Genomic DNA, 14847 nt, shown 5'->3' on the forward strand with positions numbered 1-14847 from the left:
GTAAGATAGTAAATTTATATAGTCATACACAAGGGCGGATGGTGGATGATGACGTCATTCATTTCCTTGCCATTTTGCAGTCTCAGAAGTTGTTGACAGGCAGGGCCCCCTGTCATCCATTATCACTGTGTCAGAGAGACCAGGCTTGCTGGATGCTGAGTATTTATTTTCTCATATCTTCTCCTTGGGGAGACAGTGAGAGCAGCTTTGTTCCCGTAGCGTGGACAGAGATTCGTGTCTATGGCCGTACCCCACTGTGGAGTCACAGGCCAAGGTGTGTCTTACGTCCTGTAGGTTTTTCTCTGCTTCCACGTCGCGTACAAAGGGGCCCAAGTCCTCCCTGCGGAATCATCAGTGCATAATTAACATTTTTGGAGTTGCAGTTTATATAAGAGGTAAATAAAACCACCATTGCTTCATGCGCTTTCAGGGCTAAATTAAATCTCTTCCTCCTGTGTGTGGCCCGAGAAAAGACATTCTGTTAAAGCATAAACCCGGGCAGGGGACTGCGGCTTGTAACTCACACTTAACACTGGAAGAAGGAAAACCGAACAAGATTCATGAGGAGCTTTACAAGCAGGCAGTGATGTGCGCATGCGCATTGAGTTTCACGTACGGCGGCTTTGAACATCCTTTCCATATGTAGCGTTTTTTTTATAACCAGCAAGTAGATGGGACCTTGGGGTTTAATGAAAGGACTTGTATGGGTAGCATATGTTTCTCTTTGTAGAAAACCGATTTCTCAGCCTGGTGAAAATGCAAGGATTTTTAAAAGTGAGCCGGGAATCATTTTGTTTGACCCATAAACCATATACTTCTCTTCTCTTCTTTTACGATGTGCTATGGTTTCTGTGAGGGGCTTATTTTTTTAATTCTGGAGGCTTGTTTAGAATGGGAAAGGGGAGCCTCTGCATTTTTAGTTGGTTTTCTCAAGCAACATCCTTTACCAATGTTAAAATATTACAGGGCGTTGTTGTGTGTAGGAGGTATATTTAGAAGGATGATTTCATGTCCCCTGTTTCGTCTTTGTGGGGCACATTTAATTAACAGCTTAAATGAGATTCTTTGCGCATACAAATGTGCACTTCAGGGAAATTATCTTGGAATAAGTTATTGGCAAACCTGTAATTTTCTTTATTTCAAATGCCACTTGGGAAAAATGGTTTGAGTTAGTATAAAGTCATCTGATTTGAGGATTCACTGTCTTTTTTAAAGATTTATTTATTTTTATGACTATGGGTGTTTGACCTCCATGTAAGTCTCTACCATGTGCACGCAGTTCCCACAGAGGCCGTAGAGGGCGCTAGAACCAGAGTTAGAGACGGTTATCAACTGCCCTTGGGTCCTGGGGACTGAACCCAGGTCCTCTACAAGAGCAACGAGTGCTCTTTAACTGCTGAACCATCTTTCCAGCTCACAAGCATACATTTTAAATATACCCGTGGGGCTGACTCTTCTTTCAGAGAACCTAGAATTGATTCCCAGTATCACATGGTGGCTCACAACTAGTTGTAACTCCCGTTTTAGTGGCTCCATCGCCCTCTTCTGGCCGCTATCGGCACTGCATACATATGGTATGCAGGCAAAACACTTGTTCATACCGCAGGGTCTGAATATATATATATATATATATATATCTTGAATGCGGCCTAAACTCTGCAGTATGTCTCCCGGTGGCTTTTCAGAGGGTTGGCTGCTTGAGATTTTTATAGACATCAAACTAATATTAGCAGAAACAACCTACCCACAGAGAGGTTGGTGGCTGTCTGAGGTGATGGGGATCAGGTTGCCTGGGGGGATTACTTATCTTATTGCTGTCAAGTCAGCTCAGAGGCGAAGGGTTCATTTGGTTCTCATTAGCAGGGATAAAGCCCGTCATGGTTGTACTGGCTGGTTTTGTGTGTCAACTTGACACATGCTAGAGTCCTCAGAGAGGGAGAAGCCTCAGTTGAGGAAATGCCTCCATGAGATCCAGCTGTAAGGCATTTTCTCAATTAGTGACCAAGAGGGGCAGGCCCTGCCCATTGTGGGTGGTGCTGTAACTGGGCTGGTGGTCCTGGGTTCTATAAGAAAGCAGGCTGAGCAAGCCATGGGAAGCAAGCCAGTAAGCAGCACCCCTCCATGGCCTCTGCATTGGCTCCTGCTTCTTGGTTCCTGCCCTGTTTGAGTTCCTGTCTTGACTTCCTTTAATGATGAACAGGAAAGTGAAAGTGTTATTCCCCTCCCCCAAACGTGCTTTTTGTGTCATCACTGCAATAGAATCCCCAGCTCACAATGGTGGTGAGCGTGGCTCTAACTGTGAGCAGCTGTGACTAGCTGGCTCAAGCGCTGGCTGGTCACATTGCATCTGCAATCTTCAGCAGAGAGCTGGTTTGCTTTTTTGTTTGTTTGTTTTTGTTTTTGACAGAGTTTTTCTGCATAGCCCTGGCTATCCTGGAACTCATTTTGTAGACCAGGCTGGCCTCACACTCAGAGATCTGTCTGCTTCTGCCTCACTAGTGCTGGGATTAAAGGTGTCTGCTGTCACTGCCTGGCTCTTTTTCCTTTCTAGTCTGGGACTCTGGTCATAGCGCTGGTTTGTCTTAGGTGATTCGAGATTGCATTGGAATTGACAAGATTAATCAGCACAGTGTCGTATGCTAAAATACATCACCATGGCTAGGATGGTCACCTTTTCCCCCATGAACAAGTCATAAAACCTAAGAAGTAATCTTCCTTAAGTCCTGGCTTGCCTGACCTCCCACTTCCCAGGCTGTGTGTGTGTGTGTGTTTGTGTGTGTGTGTGTGTGTGTATTCTGTGAGCCTGTGGTGTGTGTGTGTGTGTGTATTCTGTGAGCCTGTGGTGTGTGTGTGTGTGTGTGTGTGTGTTTGTGTGTAGGTAGACATTTGTATATGGGTAAGCCAGAGTCAACTTTAGTTGTTTCTTAGTTGATATTCATCTTGCTGTCTGTCATTGACCTGGAGTGGGCTAGCCTGGCTGTCCAGTAAGCCCCAGGCACGATCCTATCTCTGCCTCCCAAGTGCCTGACATTTCTCATGTGGGTTCTGGGGATCAAACTCAGGACCACATGTTTGTGTGTTGAGTACTTTCTTGACTGAGCTATCACTTCGGCCAGATAAAACCCTGGAAGGAATTTCAGCCTGCTCAGGAAGCAAGCGCTAAGACCTCCGTGGGAGAGGGGTCTCCTTGTTTCTGTCTACAGGGGCACAGAGACGCATCTGTACTGACGTGAGAAGTTCCGCGCTTACTTTTGCTCCTTTCCTTCTCAAGAGTCTCCATTCGGCTCCAAACCTTATGTGAATTTAAATGCTCAGATTTCACCGACTCTTTGGGCGTTCAGTTTCTTAATGAGTTGTCAAAAGTTTTACCAAGTCCAGCTGCGCGCAGTATTCTTGTTAATCTGCCTTTTGGCCCAGGACTGCAGCTGTGCTGTGGACACCCAGAGAGGACAGGCAGGCACTGTCCTCCTTACCCCATGCAGGACTAGTGGCCAACATTCCTGGCTGCAGCGACAAAATGTCTGACAGAAGCAACGCATGGAAGGCTGGGATTTGTGCCTCACAGTTTGAGGGGGAGGGGGAGGGCACGCCAGTGGGAGCCTGAGGCAGTTGGTCACATACCAGCAGTCAGAAACCAGGGATGAAGGCTGGGGCTCCCTTCCTTTCAACTTCTTGTTCACCCAGGACAGGAGTCTGTGGATGGTGCGGCTCACTTGCAGGGTGGGTGTTTGCTCCTCTGTTAAACCTCTCTGGAAAACCCTCCTAAGCACACTAAGGAGATATCAAATCCAGTTACATTGTCAAGATAAACCGTCACAGCCAGTATAAGGAGAGAGAGATTAACAAGATAAAAGATTTATGAATGTATTTACTGTTTTTGTGATTGTAGGAGCCTTCAGACCCAAAGACCCTGGGAAAAGTGGATGTTTTTGATGAAGAATGGACAGATGTGTAGAAATATTACTGGATCAGTGGTTTACCTCAGGGTAAACACAGTTGGCAAGGCCTGGCCACTGAGATTTGCCTTCACTTGGTTTTAAGAAGCCTTTCCTGTGGGGAGTCTCTCCATCTCCATTCGGATGGTCTCACAGTGAGGGTGGGGAAGGAGGGGGATGGTCTCACAGTGAGGGAGGGGGAGGAGGGACTCTTCTGTTTTGCTCAAGTGTACCAATTCTTTGAGGTTAGTGTTTAATGTACACATTGGTGGAAAGAAAGGATTATTTTTTTATTCCTACAGTGGTATTTCTTTGTAAATTAACATGCTTTTGGCTTTGAAAAGTGCACATCAAAAAAAAAAAAAAAAAAAAAAAAAAAAAAGTGCACATCAGAAACAGGGACCTTAACCTCAAAAACATGCACAGGAAACTCCTCCGAAGTTACAGCTTGAAACATAATTATGCCCATTTAGGGCGACTGCTTTAAACTTTGCAAGTTTTCTTTGTAACTTAATGATTAACTTCTATTGTTACCTTATCACCTTCAACAGCTCTGGACTAGATTGTTTTGAATTTTGTGGTTGATGAGAAGTTTTTTCTTTCCCTTGAGATATAAATGTAGTTGAATTTTAGGCAGTGGCTTGAAAAATGACATACATTAGTCAGTTTTAGTAAATAGTCATTCTGGGGGAAACAATACCTGCATTTCCAAAGTTTCTCTTGGGTTTCTAGGATACACTATATTGCTTTACATGTTTGTCTAGTTTAAATTATCACCGTGTCTGTCTCCTGTCCCTCCCTCCTTCCCACCTTTCTCCCCCTCTTCTTTTTTTTAAAAAAGATTTATTTATTTATTTATTTATTTATTTATTTATTTATATGAGTACACTACAGCTGTCTTCAGACACACACTGGAAGAGTACGTTACAGATGGTTGTGAGCTGCCATCTGTGGTTACTGGGAATTGAACTCAGGACCTCTGGAAGAGCAGTCAGTGAGCTCTCTCCAGCCCCTCCCCCTCTTTCCCATCTCTTCTTTTTGACAGAGGTCATGCTCTGCCACCCAGCTTGGTCTCAAATTTTTGAGTTCAAGCAAATTTCCTGCTCGAGGCACTGGAGTAGCTGTGACTCTCGGTGCAAATGTGTCTCATGAGGTCAGTCAGTGCTTTGGCTTAAATCGTATCTTTGATTAACACAACAACAACAACAACAACAACAACAACAACAACAACAACACAAAACTGCTTAAAAACAGCAGCTCAAGCTAGGCCTAGTGAAGCACGGCTGTAGTTCTAATGCTGAGGAGGTGGAGTTAAGAAGACCACAGAGTTTGAGGCCAGCCTGGACTACATAGTGAGGGTATAGGGCAGCCTGAGCTACAGAGTGAGAGTGTTTCAAAATGGACAAATAACAACAACAACAACAACAACAACAACAACAACAACAACAAACCCACAAACAAACCCCAGGTAATAAAATACTCCGAATGCATGTCGGATTGCATGTGTTGACAATGTATTTTCCTTCCTGCAGGGACATGCAATACAGATACCTTGCTCAGATTTCGTGCCTAGTAGAAACCTGCACTTCCCGAGACAGGGTATTAAACCACCTCCATGAGAGGCAGGAAGGCTCCCTGTGGTCTGCGATCCCTTCAGCCTATCCGGAGTGCTTTTGGGTGGTGTGTAACCACAGGTAGAGGGAAGCCTTCTAAGGAAAAGCTGAGTGTTTCTGGTCATCAAGGGCAGCAGGTACCTGGCCATGGTTAAGTGGTCTCAAGGAAAGGGGCTTGCTTCCTTATTAAGAGCTCAGTTGTCAGAGCTCTGCATAGAGCATGGGGGGTGGGGGTGGGGTTCCCAGGCATCTCCTCCTGCCCTGCCCAGTCACTGATGTCCCTGAAAAAACTCCAAGGAAGGGGCACTGTGGCCTTTGCTGTGTGAGACTGTGTTGGGGGTCAGGTGCTCTCTGTGGTGTGAAGGAAACCTCTCCTTTGGACTCTCCGCATCGTGTGGAGCTTGGGATACTTACCACACTAACCCTGAAAAGGTGTGTAAGTTAAGGCTGGAGAGATAGCTCGGTGCCTGAGGACACCCACGGCTCTCACGGAGGAAGCAAGTAGCTCACAGCCTGTAATTCCAGCTCTAGGGGGTCCACTGCCCTCTTCTGGACCCTGTTAGCACTTACTCCACCCCCAACAGACATGAGTAAAAAGAAAATACATTTAAAAAAATTTTTTAATTAATTAATTTATTTTATGTATATGAGTACACACTGTAGTTGTCTTTAGACACACCAGAAGAGGACATCAGATCCCAGATGGTTGCTGAAAGTTGAACTCAGGGCCTCTAGAAGAGCCATCAGTGCTCTTTGGTTTTTTGTTGTTGTTGTTTTTTGTTTGTTTGTTTGTTTGTTTTATTTTTCGAGATAGGGTTTCTCTGTATAGCCCTGGCTGTCCTGGAATTCACTCTGTAGACCAGGCTGGCCTCAAATTCAGAAATCTGTCTGCCTCTGCCTCCCAAGTGCTGGGATTAAAGGCATGCACCACCACCGCCTGGCACAGTCAGTGCTCTTAATCACTGAGCCATCTCTCCAAGCCTCTGAAAATATATCTTTTTAAAAAGAGAAAATATGTTCAAGTTTGGGTAACTTTTAGTGTACTATCAATTAGTTCATTTTCCCTTTTGATTAAATACGTTTGGGCATACATACAGTGTCCACTGTGATGCAGACGCAGGGACATGCTACTGTACTGTTACGACTGCCTAGCAGCAGGCTTGGTACATGATTTCCAGGGGTTTCTTTAAAGCAAAGGAAATACTGAAATTATCTTAACGTCCCTAGGGCCTCCTTCACTGAAAGACCAGAGAGATCTTAGCTTTCTGGTAGCACAGACCCTCTGAAGCTCAGGGTTTTCTCCAGACTCTTTAAAGTATGAATGACACAAGGGTACGCCAAGGAACCAGCTCATGGGTGTGCTCTGAATTTGAACCCAGGGCTCTCAAATGAACCTATTTTGTTTAAGCCTGACCAAATAGGTATTGAAAGTCGTAATGGAAGGACGCCTGATGTTATCAGCCCGTTTCCCACCTTATTGAGTTCCTGTCACAGTTGCCCGAAGAATGTCCAAGGACTTAATTTAATTTATTTGCTTTCTGGGAGCTAGTTATGAAAGAAAATTCCCACCAAAATAAGAACTTCAAAGTACATAGATGTAGGGGATTCGAAGGTAGAGTGAGAAATCTGAAATAACCGTGCCGAGATATTGATTGGATGTGACAGAAGGGACAGAATGTTCTGATAAACTCACCTGTAATCACAAATAATTAAAACAAAAATAGGCCTAAGAAAATCATGATTTCACAACCAGGAACGACTGGGATACTGGCAGGAATCAGGAGACCCAACCTGTACCTTTAAAACGTAGGTAGGGGGAGGGCTGCACACGTTGGAGGACTTGAGTTCATATTCTCGGAACCCACAGAAAAGAGGACGCTCTCAGTAAGAGGCGCACATGCGATCCCAGCACTCTTACAGTGAGACAGAATTCTGGAGGCACTTTGGACCAGTTAGCAGGGAGAACTGAGGACACCCACTGCTCTCATAGGGAGAACTCATAGGGAGATCCTGTCTTAAACAGGGTGGAGGAGTGAAGCACTGGCAGTTGAGGTTGCCCGCTGACCACCTTGTATGTACAGTAGTGCTATGTGTAATTTTAAAATGCACGCTTGCTCCTCGCCTGGTGCCAGCAACGGTGGTCTCACCCAGGCCCCATGGCTAGCTTCTCCAAGCTCTCTGCATGTTTCTTGTCTGGTGCCCGGCTAGCTTTGCCAACCCCTTAACCACCTGTGCCCTTTCTCTGCGCCTTTTCTCTGCGGAGGCTACAAACTATCGATCTGGAGAGTTACTCGTCTGTTACTATCAGCTCCACAGCCTGGTCCGACCCCCTCTCCACCTCCTCTCTCCTCCTCTTCCTCCTGGGACCCGGAAATCTCACTTTATCCTTTGCCCAGGGATTGGCTCCTGCTCCTCCTGCTCCTCCTGCTCCTCCTGCTCCTCCTGCTCCTCCTGCTCCTCCTGCTCCTCCTGCTCCTCCTGCTCCTCCTGCTCCTCCTGCTCCTCCTGCTCCTCCTGCTCCTGCTCCTCCTGCTCCTCCTGCTCCTGCTCCTCCTCCTGCTCCTCCTCCTGCTCCCCTCCTCCTCCTCCTCCTCCTCCTCCTCCTCCTCCTCCTCCTCCTCCTCCTCCTCCTCTTCTTCTTCTTCTTCTTCTTTTTTGGATTTTTCGAGACAGGGTTTTTCTGTGTAGCCCTGGCTGTCCTGGAACTCACTCTGTAGACCAGGCTGGCCTCAAACTTAGAAATCCGCCTGCCTCTGCCTCCCAGGTGCTGGGATTAAAGGCGTGTGCCATTACTGCCCGGCCAGGGATTGGCTTCTGCTGTCTTTTTTTGACCAGTTAAAATGGGGAGAAGGTTCAAATGGAATCACCCGAGTACGGTGATCCACTTCTTGTAGGGGCAGCCCCTCTGAGGAAGCAGAACTAGCATCAAAATACAAACAGCACGAGGGCAATCCTGCCTTGATGTGTTGCGTCTCTCTGCCAAAGGACTAGGGCTAACCACAGAGCAGAGTCTCTGAAAGGGCGAGCCCAAGAGAGCTTTTCTCCTTATAAGCCGTGGTCTTACTGCTCGCCATGGTGACAGAAAGCTAACACTGGCAGGTCTCATGGTCGTCCTGCTGTCTAGACCTGAGGATGTTCACTTACCTAACAGGTTTGTGGACAGGGTAAGGGGTAAGCTCTGTGGCTAAAGGTGCTTGCTGCTTGACGCCAGTTCAACACACGGAATACACACAAAGATGCAAAGACAGAACAGACTCCACAAAGTTGTCCTCTAACCTCCACACTGGACGTGCGCCCCTCCTCATCACACGCGCATAGACACAGTAATAATATATTAAAATTTAAATGCTAAGAAAAGAAAATCAACAATTCCAGGGTCCTTAGTTGACAAGCAGGTCTGAACCAGCCACTCCCACCGGCAGCACTAAGTTTACGTTAGCTACTAAGTGGTCTCCTTTTAAATCCCTGTCTCCGTGCAGTAGAGCAGGAGCTCCAGGAGGGCCGAGTGACTGACGGTGACCTGCTTCTGACCTGCTTCTTAAAGGTCTCGGCGGCTTTCAGTTCTGCTGGAGCTGCGTGTTGCTGCTTTTATACACAGCAGGCTGACTTAGCCTGCATTAAGCGAATTAATAAACACGTGCTATTATTTAGAATCTTGCAACTTAGCAGCGAATTGACGGCGCTGTTAGTCCCAGCGTGTGGACGCTTTGACATAGACCCTGGGAGCATGTAGATCCCACAGGCCCCGGCTTTTCCGTTTTTCCACTCCTTTAATGTCCGTAATGACAGTTTCCTCTATTTACGACCTCTCCAGCTCCCTGGAGATAGCTGAAAGAACTTAACCTTAATTTTATTTTTAGTCATTTAAATTTAAATGTAATTAAAAGTATTTTGGAGAAATGGCTAACTTCTGAAGGAAAGGGCAGTATTAGAGATCGTGCTGCCACCTACAGGACAGCTGCGGTAGTACACCCGCCTCATCTAAAAGCCAGAGATTGAAAGTTCATCAGCAGATGGTCAGAGTATCGGCAGCTTAGGAAAGGTCAGGGGTCTAAGGAAATGCGAGACGGCAGGTGACTGGCACATAGTGCATATGTGCCTGTGTGTGCGCGCGTGTGTTTGTGTGTCTATGTAAGTTTATATGTTTATGTACATGTGTATGTAAGTGTATATGTGTGTGTAAATGTGTTTTACGTATGTACATATATATGTGTATGTGTGGCTAAGTATATTTATGGGTACATGTGTCTTTGAATATTTTCGGGTAAGTGTGTATATTTTTGTATGTGTATATATGTGTGTACATACTAGTGTGCATATATGACTATCTGTATATTCATGTGTATATGTGTGCATGTATATATACATATGCAACTCACAAATATTCACACATAGACATACACATGCATATACATGCATACAAGAGAATTGGATTTTTTCTTTTTTTCCCCAGAGAAATTATAAAAATACACTTAACGATGGTTGCCTTTAGGTGATGAAATGAATTTTTCTCCTCTTTGTTCGATTTCTCTGAAGTATCTTCTGGGGATCTTATTATTTAAATGATTTAAGAGAATAATTTAATTTTTAAGTTAAGTAAGATAAGGAGTCAGTGTCCTCCAGAGTAGCCATGCCTGTTAAGATCAAGTTAAAAGCTATTGTTGACAGATTTAGAGACAGTTATGTTGATGGGCTAACAGGACATTTTGATTTTTTTTCTCTTTGGGAAGAATTGTTTCTTAGACTCAACTTGATAAAAGTTAAATTTGGAGAAATGATTCACTATAATTAGACTTGTTTTCTATGATGAATAGGCAAAATTCCAGAAGATAGTCTGACAGTTCAGGAGTTTCTGATTTCTGCTCTACGTGCAAAGAGCACATATCCTAGGAAGTTTACAGGGTCTCCCCTGAGCTGACAAGAGGGGATGATGAGCAACAGTGTGCCCCTCCCCCCACTTCTCTGAGCTCGGCTTTCCAGTTCTCCGTGTGGGACAGGAGAACAGCGCTGGTTCCTGCGGCAAAACCATGTGGAAAGCAAACAAACAATTTGACCTTTCCAATTTTGAGACAGGATCATGTGATGTAGCCCAGGCTGGATCATGTGATGTAGCCCAGGCTGGTCTTTTAAACTCCCCATCATACAGTGGGACCCTTTGTGTCCATTGTGCTCATTGTCACACCTGACTTTTCCTCCCCTTTACTGATCCCTGTCCCTTTTTCCCAGGGTCACCTAGTTAAGAGTTCATCAATTTTATCTTTTTCAAGGAACAAACTGCTCATTTCATCCGTCTGCTGGACTGTCTGTTTTTAGTCTTCATTTCATTTATTTCTACTTTGATCTGTATTATTTCTTTTCTTCTAATTCTGGGTTTGAATTGTTTGTTTTTCATACATGCGCACACACATATGTATTCGGTTTGCTCACATCTGTGTGTGCAGACAGGCGTCTTTGCCCGTGTGGGTGCTCGTGGAGACCAGAGGTTAACGTTGGAGACGTCTTGAAAATACTTAAACAATTTTTATGTATATGAATGTTTTGCTTGTGTACGTGCTCTGTGTGTGAGACTGGTGCCTGTGGAGGCCAGGAAGGATGCCAGATCCCCTCACAAGGGACGTTGTGAGCTGCCATGTATTCTGGGTCCTCTGCAGGAGGAGCAAACACTCTTAACCTCAGAGACACCTCTCTAGCCCCTTCTTATTTTGATGAGACAATGTCTTTAACTGAACCCAGATTTAGATGAAACTGCTTGGCCAATGAACCTTGGGACCCGCCCAGCTCAGTCTCACAGAACTGTGTTATGGGTATGTACTGCTGTGCCTGTCTTTATGTGCATGCTTGGGCTTCAAACTCTGGTCCCCAGGCTTGCGAACCAGCTACTCTACCCACCAAACTAGTTCCTTCCCCTCATGTCTTGAGATTCAGTGGTAAATTCTTGAGACATTTCTCCAAGTTTCCTTCATTTCTCTTTCTTCCCCCCACCTCCAACCTTTATTCGTTTAAATAGACTGATGTTGAGCCCATGAATTCCCTTTCATTTGGTTTCTTCTGATATAAAGAGCCTCTATTGCATCTAAATTTTTGCTTCATGTTTTTTCAGCTCAAGGATTTCTGTTTGATTTGAAGAAATTGTTTCTATCTGCCATTTAAGCCTTTCTGTCAGAATATCTACTAGAATACCCTCTTCTGAAAACTCAAGGAGTTTCCTTAGAATGGCTCTTTGAAATTCTTCTCCAGAGTGTCTGTCCACCTGTGTTGCTATCCAGGCCACTCCTGGTGTCGTATCTGTAGGTAAGTCTTGTTTCCCTGATGGTTCTTGATGCTTGGTGTGACATCAACCTGCACATATGATTAGGTATTTCCTTCAGACCTCATAATCTAACTTTCCAGGAAATTATTTTCTCTGAGCCTGTAGTCATGCACATTATATTTCAAAGTTAATTTATTAATTGTGTGTTTGTGTGCTCGAGTACACATGAGTGGGTGTGTGTGTGCCATGGCTCTGATGTGGAGGTTAGAGGACATGTACAAGAGAGAGTTCTGTCCATCCACCAGGTGGGTCCTGGGCATCGAACTCAGGTTGTTAGGCTTTGTAGCAAGCGCCTTTACCTGTCAAACCATCCTACCCGTGTCTGCACTTGATGGATCCCTAAATCCTGGGTTGCTTCTTGCTGTTAGTGTGCTGTCGCTGTCTGAACACTAGAGGGCGCGCCAAGCACAGATTTGTCAATCATCTGCCACTGCTCAGCCTGTCCCGGCATTGTTTTAAGTCTTTTCCTATGTATGAGGCAGGCACAACTGCCTCACCCACAGTCTGTGTATCTGTCAGGAACTGTGGTATTCTGACTGGCTCTAAGGTAAAATCACCGCAGAGGGACTAGGCTCAAGTCCTCTCTATAGTCATTGCCATAAACTCTGCACCGGGACTCTGCTTATCTTACCTTTGGGGCTTGAAACTCAGTTCTGGTACCCATTGGGAGGCATTTTCCCAGGATGCTTGGTGTGGCATCTCAGCCAGCTCCTACCTTAGTTAATGAGTGCATTTCGTCATCTTTCTAACACATTAGATCTCAACTGGCTTCCCTAGCTCTTTAGAAGGTTTGGTGCCCAAATACCTGCCCAACTCGGTGTGTTCGTGGAAAGACAGTACATAGAGGGGCCCATCTAGATATCAATGCATTTTTTTTTATGCCCAGAAATCATATTTTTACCCTTGGAATTTTCTTGTGTCGTTCACTGTGGTTGCGTTTGTGTCAGCTAGGCGCGCGTTAAGTCAACAGTAACTGAGTTATTGCTGCGAAGGCAGTTTACATAGCACCCACAATCAGTTAACGTTAAGGAAAAGAGATTACTCTTGATCAGTGGTGCCTCATCTAATCAAGGGAACGTTGTAAGGGCAGAAACCAAAGGAGGCTTCTGGAATAAAAACACCAGCATTTACTGCCTGTTGGGGCTTCCAGCCTGTTGGTGAATAGCTAACCCGAGACTCATTGATACATACTTACAACACTCAAACACGGTGTATGGCCCAAACGAATTGGCCATCTGCAGCTTAGAAGAGGCTTGGGGCTTCTCTAATGGAGCCCCAGGATAGAGCTCTTAAGGGTGAACATGGAAGAAAAGTACGGAAATGAGACTGTCGGAAAGTCCTTAGAGGCTAGCTGGCTGCTTCTGATTGGCCTCGAGGATGATGCTTGCACTGAGCTGGACCCTGAGCTTTGTTTGTACGGGACAGCAGCTGCTCCAGTCAGATGACTCCACAGCTAGTTATCGAAACAGACTCTGGCTTGCCATGCCCCATGGTCACGTGACTTAACCCTTTAATCGACCTCTGACCCCAACAGATGTAAGGCTCCTAGTAAACTTGACTGCAAGCCACCTGTTGGCCATTGATTCCATCATGAGGTACCAATAGGACGCGACGAAAGCTGGTAGGTTTGTCCGTTTCCCCTTTGACACTTGTACCCGTTTACTAATCGCTGTTCTTTCTGCCTGGACTCAGGTATCCTTACTGTCTCTTTTCTCCACTGTTGGTCATGGTTTCATGATTCTCCAAATGCTACCAAAGGTAGGACCATAAAAATACCAAAAAGGACCATAAAAATGCTAAGATTCACCAAAATGTTTCAGTGCCAAAAGAACAATGAGGCATCACCTCTCTGTGTGTGAGATAGATTTCTGGGTTGTGCAGAAGTTTATTTAAGTTGTTCTTGATGGTAAGTAGTCTGAAGCCATAAGAGGAAAAAAAAACCCCTGACAACCCACATTCTTCTAGGACTTTCTACTCTACAGCTCTGCGGTAGTGCATCACACAGGCGCTTCCTTTTTACTTTATTCTTTTAAAGATCATCACCACCACCACCACCACCACCACCACCACCACCATCTTCATCATCTCTATTATTATTTGTGGTGCTGGGACTCAGACTCAGGGTCTCACATGAACAATGAGTGCTGGATAGTTTGTTTATATGTATATGAGTGCACTGTAGCTGTCTTCAGACACCAGAAGAGGGCATCGGATCCCATTACAGATGGTTGTGAGCCACCATGTGGTTGCTGGGAATTGAACTCAGGACTCTGGAAGAGCAGTCAGGGCTCTTAACCACTGAGCTATCTCTTTAGCCCCGTGCTGGATACTTTTATGCCAACTTGATACAAGCTAAAGTCCTCTGGGAGGAGGGAATCTCAATTTTGAAAATACTTCTATAAGATCAGGTTGTGGGCAAGCCCATAGGACATCCTCTTAATTAGTGACTTTTGTGGCAGAGCCCAGGACAATGTGGCCAGTTCAATCCCTGGGTTAGTGGTGCTAGGTTCTATAGAAGTGTGAGCAAGCCATGGGGAGAAGCAATAAGCAGCACCCGCCATGGCCTCTGCATCAGCTCCTGCCCTGTTTGAGTTCCTGTCCTGGCTTCCTTTGATGATGAACAGTGCTGTGGAAGTGTCAGCAGAATAGACCTTTTCCTCCACAAGTTGCTTTTGGTCCAGGTGTTTCACTACAGCAATAAGGACTGTGATGCGTGGAGGCAGAGTCAGGCGGATTTCTGAGTTCGAGGCCAGCCTGGTCTACAGAGTGAGTTCCAGGACAGCCAGGGCTACATCACAGAGAAACCCTGTCTCGAAAAACCAAAAAAAAAAAAAAAAAAAAGGACTGTGATGGTTTGTGTATGCTAGGCCCAGGGAGTGGCACTATTAGAAGGTGTGGCCCTGTTAGAGTAGGTGTGGCCCTGTTGGAGTAGGTGTGGCCCTGTGGGTGTGGGCTTTAAGACCCTTATCTCAGCTGCCTGGAAATCAGT

The 14847-nt window shown here is 45.5% G+C and overlaps 1 long non-coding RNA gene across 2 annotated transcripts in view; it reads left to right on the forward strand.

Moving 5' to 3' along the window:
• Positions 1 to 14847, forward strand: part of LOC143443586 (uncharacterized) — a 72313-nt gene that overhangs the window by 26804 nt on the left and 30662 nt on the right. The window contains exon 3 of one of the 2 annotated variants that reach the window (XR_013112712.1): positions 3890 to 4158. The exons of the other annotated variant lie outside the window; for it this stretch is intronic. This is a non-coding gene — a long non-coding RNA (uncharacterized LOC143443586). Of the gene's footprint in view, positions 1 to 3889; positions 4159 to 14847 lie in introns of those variants that run through there. 2 annotated transcript variants of the gene reach the window in all.

This window comes from Arvicanthis niloticus, chromosome 9 (assembly GCF_011762505.2).
Source record: "Arvicanthis niloticus isolate mArvNil1 chromosome 9, mArvNil1.pat.X, whole genome shotgun sequence".
NCBI lineage: Eukaryota > Metazoa > Chordata > Mammalia > Rodentia > Muridae > Arvicanthis > Arvicanthis niloticus.